General features: G+C 43.4%; 1 long non-coding RNA gene across 1 annotated transcript; it reads right to left on the bottom strand.

Annotated features, from left to right (window-relative positions):
• Nucleotides 1-7,331: 7,331 nt before the first annotated feature.
• Nucleotides 7,332-9,768, bottom strand: LOC106728020. Its single transcript, XR_001364252.1, has 2 exons — nt 9,533-9,768; nt 7,332-7,528 (listed from the first exon to the last, which is right to left on the bottom strand). It is a non-coding gene; the product is annotated as an uncharacterized LOC106728020 (long non-coding RNA).
• Between the last annotated feature and the right edge of the window lie 6 nt (nt 9,769-9,774).

Raw genomic sequence — 9,774 nt, forward strand, 5'->3', positions numbered from 1 at the left:
GATCCGCCCTGCTCTGTGCATGACAGGGGTCGGCGCCCCAACTCCCCAATCAGCCCTGCTCTGAGCCCGACCAGGGGCTGCACCTAGGGATTGGGCCTGCCCTCTTCCACCCGGGAGCAGGCCTAAGCCAGCAGGTAGTTATCTCCCAAGGGGTCCCAGACTGCGAGAGGGCACAGGCCGGGCTGGGGGACCCCCCTCCCCCCGCCCCCCGAGTGCACCAATTTTTGTGCACCGGGCCTCTAGTATATATATAAAAACCTAAGCGACCGTTACAACCAGATGACTGGCTGGTAGCTATGACGTGCACTGGCCACCAGGGGGCAGACGCTCAACGCAGGAGCTGCCCTCTGGTGGTCAGTGCGTTCCCACAGCCAACCTCCTGCAGCTGGACATCTTGTGGTCCCTCCCCCCAGCCAGCCAGCCCTGATAGCCCTGATCAGGACTGGGCAAGACAGCCCCGATCGGCTCTGATCGCCAGCCAGGCTGAGGGACCCCACCCGTGCACGAATTCGTGCACCAAGCCTCTAGTTTAACATATTTTTGGTTGATTTTAGCTGAAAGATTATTTCTAGTGTGTCTAGTTCACCCTGATAGCAGAAACAAATCAGTCCAAAGTTGGGCTTTGAGATTTGAGAATCAGTAAGCATTCAGAGAAAGGTTTGTTGGGTAGGGTTTTATTCTGAAGAATCTGAAGTACCCAAAAGTTTCTCCAAAGATAGATGGCACCTGAATGATCCTTTATTGCCCATCAACACGGAGATGGGAACCTAATGGAGACAGAGGGCAGGAAAAGATTTGGAAGACTGGATGGGTAGAGGGAAGAAGATGGTAGAAAGGCAAGGAGCCAAGAGAGAAAGGAAACTACTATCTATTTGAGGTAGACTCTGTGATCTGATAAGAGACTCCATGGGAAAAGTAAATAAATGTTTCACCACATTCTCTGGGCTCTTTTTAAATTCAGGATGTCTCAGCTCAAATGTTACAAATATAATATGGCATCAGGATAATGTCAGGAAGCCCACAGTGGTGCCTCCAACCTGTACACATTCTTTTTGTTTCATTGGCCTTCAATTTCTTCATTCGTAGAATGTGGCCAGCATAGAATTATGTTGAGAATTGTTGGAGGTGAATAGCTACATTTTATAATATGCTTCTCATTTTACCTTAGGAGATTCTGAGACTCTTGAAATTTAAAGAACTTCCCTACTTGATGAATCAGTAGTGGTTTAAACTTATGTTGCTATGCTTTATGTCAACACTTTTCTGTGAAAAAAAAGAAACTTTGGACCTGTTAAGAGAATTTTTTTTCCCCTTTCCCTCAGTAAAGTACACAACCTTGTGTTGACTGTTGCTTTTTTTTACTCTCAGGTAAATTCCAGGGACAGAAAGCAAAAGTGCTATTACTTATTAATAGCAAAATCAGATCAGTTTCTGTAACAAGAGCTCTTCCAGAAGTACATCTTCAAAATCAGTAACTGATTAAAAGTCCCCTTCAATACATGCTTTTGTAAACTTCCCCAAATGAATGCATAAGATGCAAAAATAGTCTATAAAATGCTCAAAACTAAATTTATCTATAATGTGCACAGAATGAAGCCCAGAATTACAATTCTGTCTTCTTTAGGGAATCTGCCAAAAATGGGGAGTGACTTGATTCTTATCCTAAGTGAGACACCTAGGAAGTAGAGGAAATAAGAATATTATCAGGAAGGCACAAAAGCTTGGCCAAACTGTAGGGTTCAGTCACTTCTTAGCTGTGTGATCTCTGTTTCTTCTATAAAATGGTGATAATACCACATACATTGTGAGATGACAAAATGAGCCAACCATATAGAGTTTTAAAATAGTGCTTCAGATAAAAGGGCTCAAAACATTTTGGCTGTTATGATCTGTAATTTAGAACAATTGTATGGAGTGCTTTACTGAATAAATTGAGTAGTTGTTATCATAATTTCCCAATTATTTATATCCCAAACGGTTAGAAAATAACAAATTATTTTCCAGGTATTGTTGAGTACTAATTGGTATTTGTAGTGTTGACCATATCCCATTTTCTCCCCTACCCAGGTGCTGTAAATTTTTTAATTGTCAAGGAAAGTTTAAATTTTGAAGATTACAGGATATCCTATAGAATAAAGAGGTAACATGCAAATGGTCATCACACCCTCATGCCATCACGCCGTAATGGCTCAGACGCTCAACACTGGGGAGAGAGGAATGGGGACCAGCCAGGAACAAATGAGCTTGCGAGAGAGAAATGGGGACCAGCCAGGCTGCAGTCTGGTACAGGGACAAGCTGCCTGCCCCACAGTTCCAGGTGCCAGCAGCTGTGCCTGCGCCTGTGGCCGGGAAAAGGACAAGCTGCCCGCCCCGTGGTCCCAGGCGCCAGAGGCTAGGGCTACGGCCTGGGAGAGGGACAAGCTGCATGCCCCGTGGACCCGGACATCAGCGCCTGCGCCTGTGTCTGCGCCCTGGGAAAGGGACAAGCCGCCTGCCCCACAGTTCTGAGCATCTGCAGCTGTGGCCCGGGCGAAGCCGCCTGCCACGGTCCTCTGTGGTGGGCGGCCAGCCCAGTTGAAGCCGTCCTGGGTCCTGGGTACCTGTGGCCAGCCAGAGAGAGGGAAGCCCAGGTCCCGGGTGCCTCAACCAGCCGGAGGAGGGAATCTTGGGTCCCGGGTGCAGGGCGAGGCAGAGGCGGTTAGGGGCGATCAGGCCAGCAGGGGAGCAGTTAGGGGAGGTCAGGCCGGTAGGGGAGCAGTTAGGGGCGATTAGGCCAGGCAGGCAAAGGTGGTTAGGGGCCATCAGTCAGGCAGAGGTGGTTAGGGGTGATCAGGCAGGCAGGCAGGCAAGTGGTTAGGAGCCAGTGGTCCCGGATTGTGAGAGGCAGTCGGACATCGCCCGAGGGGCCCCGGATTAGAGAGGGTGCAGGCAGGGCTGAGGGACCCCCCCTCCCCATGCACGAATTTCATGCACTGGGTCTCTAGTTGTAATATAATGGTAAGAGCATAGAATAAGGGTCAGAACCAGGTTTCAGTAGTTAACTACTTCACACAAATCTATGACCATGGGTAATACATTTAACCACTCTTCATGTCTGTTCATTCTTCTGAAAAATAGAGCAATATAAAATGAAAATTATTTATGTATGATGGGATGGGGTGTTCTTCCCTGCCATTCCTTTCCATTTTCTAGAACACTGAATTCTAGAGGCTACATTAATAGAAGGGTGTGTTTTTTTGTTGTTGTTGCTTTTTAAAAAATAGAAGTGTGGTACCATCTCACACCTGTCAGAATGGCTATTATCAACAAATCAACAAACGGCAAGTGCTGGCGAGGATGTGGAGAAAAAGGAACCCTCGTGCACCGCTAGTGGGAATGCAGACTGGTGCAGCCACTGTGGAAACAGTATGGAGTTTCCTCAAAAAATTAAAAATGGAACTCCCATTTGACTCAATAATCCCACTTCTAGGAATATATTTCAAGAAACCAGAAACACCAATCAGAAAGGATATATGCACCCCTGTGTTCATAGCAGCCCAATTTACAATAGCTAATAAGATTTGGCAGCCTAAGTGCCCATCAGCAGATGAGTGGATTAGAAAACTGTGGTATGTCTACACAATGGAATAGTATGCTGCTGTAAAAAAGAAGGAATTCTTACCATTTGCAACAGCATGGATGGAACTGGAGAGCATTATGCTAACCTTGGTTCTAGGCTTTATCAGCTGCGTATTTTCTCTTTTGACATCCTCATAAATAGCCAAAACCCACTGTCTAGAGTACAGTTTCCATCAGAGACTTGTACTTCTTGGCTGGGGGTGCAGTGACTAAATAATTTGATGCTTTCTTTACTTATGGAAAAGGAATAAGAGTACAAGCCCATTATCAGAAAAAAAAATAGCGAGGGTGTAAAATATTGAACTGTCTCAGAGCTTGTCACTTGTTACCATAAAAACCACTGTATTCAACAATGAGGTCAGTGAGCAGCTGCTGGCCAGTTTGAATGTACTAGTGTACAGTATTAGATTCTATGACTAGTCGTGATACTATTTAACCACTTTTTCAATAAAATGTATTCTTTTTTTTTTGCAAGTATGGAACAGGAATGACTGCTAAATTATTAGATACTTAAGTTTAGAATTCTAAGTCATTACTGCATAATTCAGTTGCTGAAATAACATGTAGCAGATGCTACAGTGCAAGTTAATGAGTAATTATTTTTTTGTACTCTGGCCTTTCATTTGTCACAGCCACGTGGGTTAAGTAATTATTCTTTTACTGCTTATTTTAAGATTTTCTTTTGTTTATTTAGTACTTTTTTATTTGTTAAATTCTCCCATTTACCCCAAATTCTTTGGAAAGTCTTATGGCTCTTAATAGCCTACTTCTTTTTAAGTAAAAAGAGAAATTTGAAATTCTTAATTGATTTACTCATTATTGTAAATAAGCCAAAACCACAGTCAAGCTTGTTTACTATTTCATGGGTATTGTGCGGGCCTCAGCTTTCAAGGGCATCTATTCAGCTTCTTACAAACCATGCTTTGGCTTCCCTTCCCCAAAGCTGGCTCCTTCTTAACCAGGAAACAAGGCAGGGACAGGCTTCTTCCCTCTCCCCCGACCCCACCCCCTTGTCTCAAATTTCTCTGTAGCTGTTTGTGTCCAGAAGTAAATGTAACCAAAATTAATACCAGAATCAACTCAATTCAACCTACTTTTTAATTTAAAAAAACAAGCTATAAAATAAAGGCCTGGATATTTGGTGTAAACTTTCACAGAAATCTGATACATGTCAGATGAAAGTTTTCCAGCAAGCTACCCAATGACAAGGAATGTTGGAGGTGTCAGAAGAAAGTGTACTAGAGTTAGTGGGAACAATGAAAGTCTAATGAAGATGTCCATGCTGTTGAAATATTTGGAAGATGGGTTCACAGAAGGTTGAAAATAAAATAGAGCAAGAATCTAGGCCTGTCCTATCCCACTTGTATAGATATTTGAGGCAAAAAGAGGAGGAAGCCCTGGCCAGTGTGTCTCAGTTGAGTGTTGCCGCAAAAGGTCACCAGTTCAATTCTCAGTTAGGGGTGTGGGAGGCAGTTAAGGTGTGTTTCTCTCTCTCCTTCTCTCTTCCTCTCTCTCTGAAATCAATAAAAACTTTTTTTTTCTTTTAGGATGATGAATATTACCCCCTATTTCTCTCTCTCTGATTCCCAGCAGTGATGCTGAACTGGGGAACTGGCTTTAGACATGCACAGAGCTTGTGGATGGGAAAAACTGTCAATATTAAGATGTATGTGTAAATATATAAATACATACACTGCCCGGCCAGCATGGCTCAGTGGTTGAGCATCAACCTATGAACCAGGAGGTCACGGTTGGATTCCTGGTCAAGGCACATGCCCGGGTTGCAGGCTTGATTTCCAGTAGGGGGCATGCAGGAGGCAGCCAATCAATGATTCTCTCTCATCATTGATGTTTCTATCTCTCCCTCTCCCTTCCTCTCTGAAATCAATTAATATATATACATTTGTAAATATGGCTCAGTGCATGAAATTCGTGCACAGGTAGGGTACCAAGCGGCTGCCTACCAGGGCCTCCCTTCATTGTATGGTGCCCCCTCGTGGTCAGCACACATCATAGCGAGCGAGCGAACGCCTGAGGGGACACTTTGCATATTAGGCTTTTATATAGACTAGCAGCTGCCAGCCGGGGCCTCCCTTCATTCCACGCCGCCCCCTGGTGGTCAGCACACGTCATAGCGAGCGATCGAACTCCCTATTAGGCTTTTATATATATAGATAAAATACACACATATTTGGTAGAAGCTGGTGGACATTGCCTTATTTTTTTATATATTTTTGATTTCAGACATTCTTCAGGCATTCTGGTGTATGGTATTAATCAACTGACACTTCACCTCTCTCCTACTTCTATTTTCATCTATCTGACTTAATAGTAACCTATATTTAGGCATCTATTTATATCACAAATCCTCACCAAACACAATTTAATATGTTGATCACACATAAATGGTATAAAAAAATCTGGGGAAATGCTCTTTCTTGACCTACATTTTAGAAAACAATGAAAGACCACATTGTCATTCACATCTTTTGAAAGACCTCTTATCTTCTTCCAAAGGACAAAACCCACTGACTTAGAAACGTGGTGGTTAAGAGCAAGATCTTTTTGCCTTACTTTCTTCACCTATAATTTGCTAAAGTGTCATGAATGAGATAGTAGAGGATATAGCAATTAGTAAATGATCAATACTACTACTACTATGAAAATCACTATTTTAAAATGATCTATGTGTTTATTGTAAAATTTTGTCTCTTTCAATAGAAAATAAGCCCCATGATGCCGTTTATACATACAGGCAGCTGCCGAATGTGTCTCAAGTGGAGCATTATAGCAGTCTCTTGGTAAGGATGGGACTTCTCAAAGAATTTAGGGTCAAAGGAAATTCCTCTAAAGAGCTCTAAAACTGAAATTGCCTTATTTTCCAGCACTTGGGGAAATTTTGAAGACTGCCCAGCAGAACAAAGTATATGATGACAATATAGGTGTAAGCACCAAGACAACTGCAGAAGTATTTTAATCCAAGCCCATGGAGACCTTATTATGTGATATAGCATTGTGAGGGTTAAACAAGATAAAAAAGCATAATCTACTTTATTCTTCAAACTTATCTGGCAAGTCAAGGTCTCTGGAGGTTTATCAAAATTAATACAGTATTTAAGTCAAGTTATACCCCAACTATATCAGGGGAAAGGAGAGTAGGAAATAATGCTGGTGAAAATGTACTGTGCACCAACATTATTATGTTCTACATATCATGCAGCTGTATTATTTTAACAACCCCACAAAAAATATATTTATCACAGAAGGAATGAATATTCCTCTAAAAGAATGATTAGAAAATGATATAAACAAAAATTAAAATTCTATAGTACATAATAGACACTAAGAAGCTTTGATCAGTTTGATTAAAATGATTGTTGAAACCAGGGGCTATTTTTAAGAATTTAAAGCATTTAAATAGCATTATAGCAAAGGTTAGTGATATTTACATAGTTACCATAAAATTAAGAGTTAAGCCCTTATGTATTTTATATCATAAAGTTGAATTTCTGTTAAAGTCTATCTTAATAGTAATATTCAGATATTTGAGCCAATTTCAGATTATGAATATTTATGGGACAGCATTTTTTTGATATGTGATAAAGGTTAACTCTTATTTTAATTATTATTAGTAGTAACAGAAAACAGCCAAGGCCAGTCGTAATGTCTATTAATTTGCTTGTTTTACCAGAACAAAATATCAACAGACTGGGTGTTTTCAACAACAGAAAATGTATTTCCTCACAGTTCTGGAGGCTGAAAGTCCAAGATCAAGGTGTGGCAAGTTTGGTTCTGATGAGGCCTCTCCTTGGCCTGTAGATGGATGCCTTCTCACTGTGCCTTGGCATAGTCTTCCTGCTGTGTGTGCACATCCCTGGTGTTTCTTTGGATGTCCAAATCTCCTCTTCTGCTAAGGATACCAGTCAGATGTGATTAGGACCCACTCTAATGACCTCATTTTAACTTAATCACCACTTTAAAGGCCCTGTCTCCAAAATACAGTCATTTTCTGACTTGATGGCAGTTTGGGCTTCAACATATGAAGTTGGGGGGATGGCACATTTCAGCCCACAACAGAAGCCAATCTCAGGGCCAGGATCTCTGAGGGTCAGACAGAAAAGGCCCTCCTAGGGAGCCAGAAATAAAAGTGGGACCCAAGCATGTCTGGGGGAGCAGTGGGCCACACTGTGGCTGCCCAGGCAACTCATCCACTTGGACCTTGCCCTGGTGCTAAGTATAGTGCATTTAGTTTTACAGTCCATAGTGGGTTTGCCTGACCCCCGCCTGGCAGGTGTGGGTGAGATCAGCTCAACGGATAGCATGAGGAAGTGAGTATGGGAGATGCTGAAAGGAAAGAACATATGGTGGTGAACAGCACTTTTCAATGTTTGACCACTTAATGTTTAAATTATGTTTGCCTTAGGAAGTTAAATTTGCTTACCAATCTTGTGGTAATTTAATCACCATGACTTCACTAATTTGGCTTTACTTATCTCAGTCTGTTTAAGACTGTTGATTCTTTTAAAATTAGGAATAGGCTCATTAATTTCCCCCTTGAAATAGCTATCGTGTAGTAATATAGTTAAGTGACTGAGATTAATTTGAAAACAAACTACCGTGCCTTCCATTCAACCACTTTATTTGTGCCACACATTGTTTTAACCCCTGGGAAACGGCAATGTACAAAACACAAGATTCCAGCATCACGACACTTTATTTTCTATTTTGAGACAGAAAATAAAATAGGTACTTTCACATAGTGATAAGTGTCTTGAAATGTATACAGGGCGACAAGGCAGAGAACAACGAGGCCTGACCAGCAAGGGTGGTCGAGGAAGGCCTCTCTTAAGTTTGAGCTAAGACCTGGAGAAGATAAACACAGAGATAAACATGTCAGAGAGAAACACGGTTAACGCCGCGGTGAATAGTGGGGCGTGTTATGGGTTCAATCAGCGAGATAGACCACCGACTCAAAATTTAAATTTAAGAGCCTTTATTAAGCTGGCCAGCTGCCTACAGTTGTGTCCCTCCCGTAGGAGCCTCACAACTTGCAGTGCTGACCGAGAGTACAGCAAGACCTTTTATCTGCAAAGACTTCAAAGTATTTTTTTTTTTTAAAAGAAAAAACAAACTGCAAAGCGGTTCATTAGCCGTTCTTGGTACTGGCAGGGTGAAAAGTTTACATAAAATTTACGGGCAGGGTCACACCTGGCTGGGTTCAATCATAACACATTGCTTTTCTAGTGAGATAATTAGCAATTTTTCTCTCCCATGGTCCCTGCCCCTAGCACAGGGGGGACTCTCTTTCTCTCTCTGGGCCCAGACTGATTCCTGCTGTCGATGTCTGCACATCTCGATATTGCAGACGCATCTCGAATTTATAGAATTCTTACTCTACAGTATTTCAGACGAGAATCTGCGGTTCAAAGGTTAGTGGGCAGGTAACTGATTCCGAAGCTGGTCCCTGTCTTCGTGGTACTGGGTACGAAAAGGCATTACAGGCGAAGAACGACGGGGTCCGGTGAAGGTTCGGGCAGCACCGAAGACATGCCGGCCTCCTCTGGGACTTACCCGGGAAGGCACGGGAGGGAGAATCAGAAGACTAGCGTCCGTCCGTCCTTCCTCCCCACCTTCCTTCCCACTTACAACACCTGGCCCGGGTCTCGAGTTCGGGAAAAAAGTAAAAAAGCAAGCAAAAGCCCCACAGGCTGCCACTTCTCTCAGGCTTTCTTGATTGTTAAGAACGTCCACAACTTAGGCGACGATTTCAAGGCAAGGAGTGAACGTGCAGGTGCGGAGGAGACAAGAACACACCCGGGGGGCGGGGCTGGGGTGGAGGGGTCAATGGGCAGAAAAGGGGACATCTGTGATACTTTCAGCAATAAGATACATTAAAAAAAAAAAAAATACACACCCAAATTCACCTGCAGCCACGCCCTCCCCACAGCGGCCCAGTCCAGGTACCCCGACTCAGAACCTCGCAATTCGCGCTCCGCGTGACGCCACTTCCGCTGCGTCCGCGCCGGCGTTAATAAATGACGTTGCCACTTCCGGGTCCCTGAGGCCGCCGGTGGCGGCGCAGGCGTCGTCGCTCGCCGGTACCCGGTCTATGGAGTCCGCTGGTGCCGGTGGTGGCGCGGCGGCAGGAGACGCAGT

The sequence above is a fragment of the Myotis brandtii genome, unplaced genomic scaffold (assembly GCF_000412655.1).
Source record: "Myotis brandtii unplaced genomic scaffold, ASM41265v1 scaffold520, whole genome shotgun sequence".
Lineage (NCBI taxonomy): Eukaryota > Metazoa > Chordata > Mammalia > Chiroptera > Vespertilionidae > Myotis > Myotis brandtii.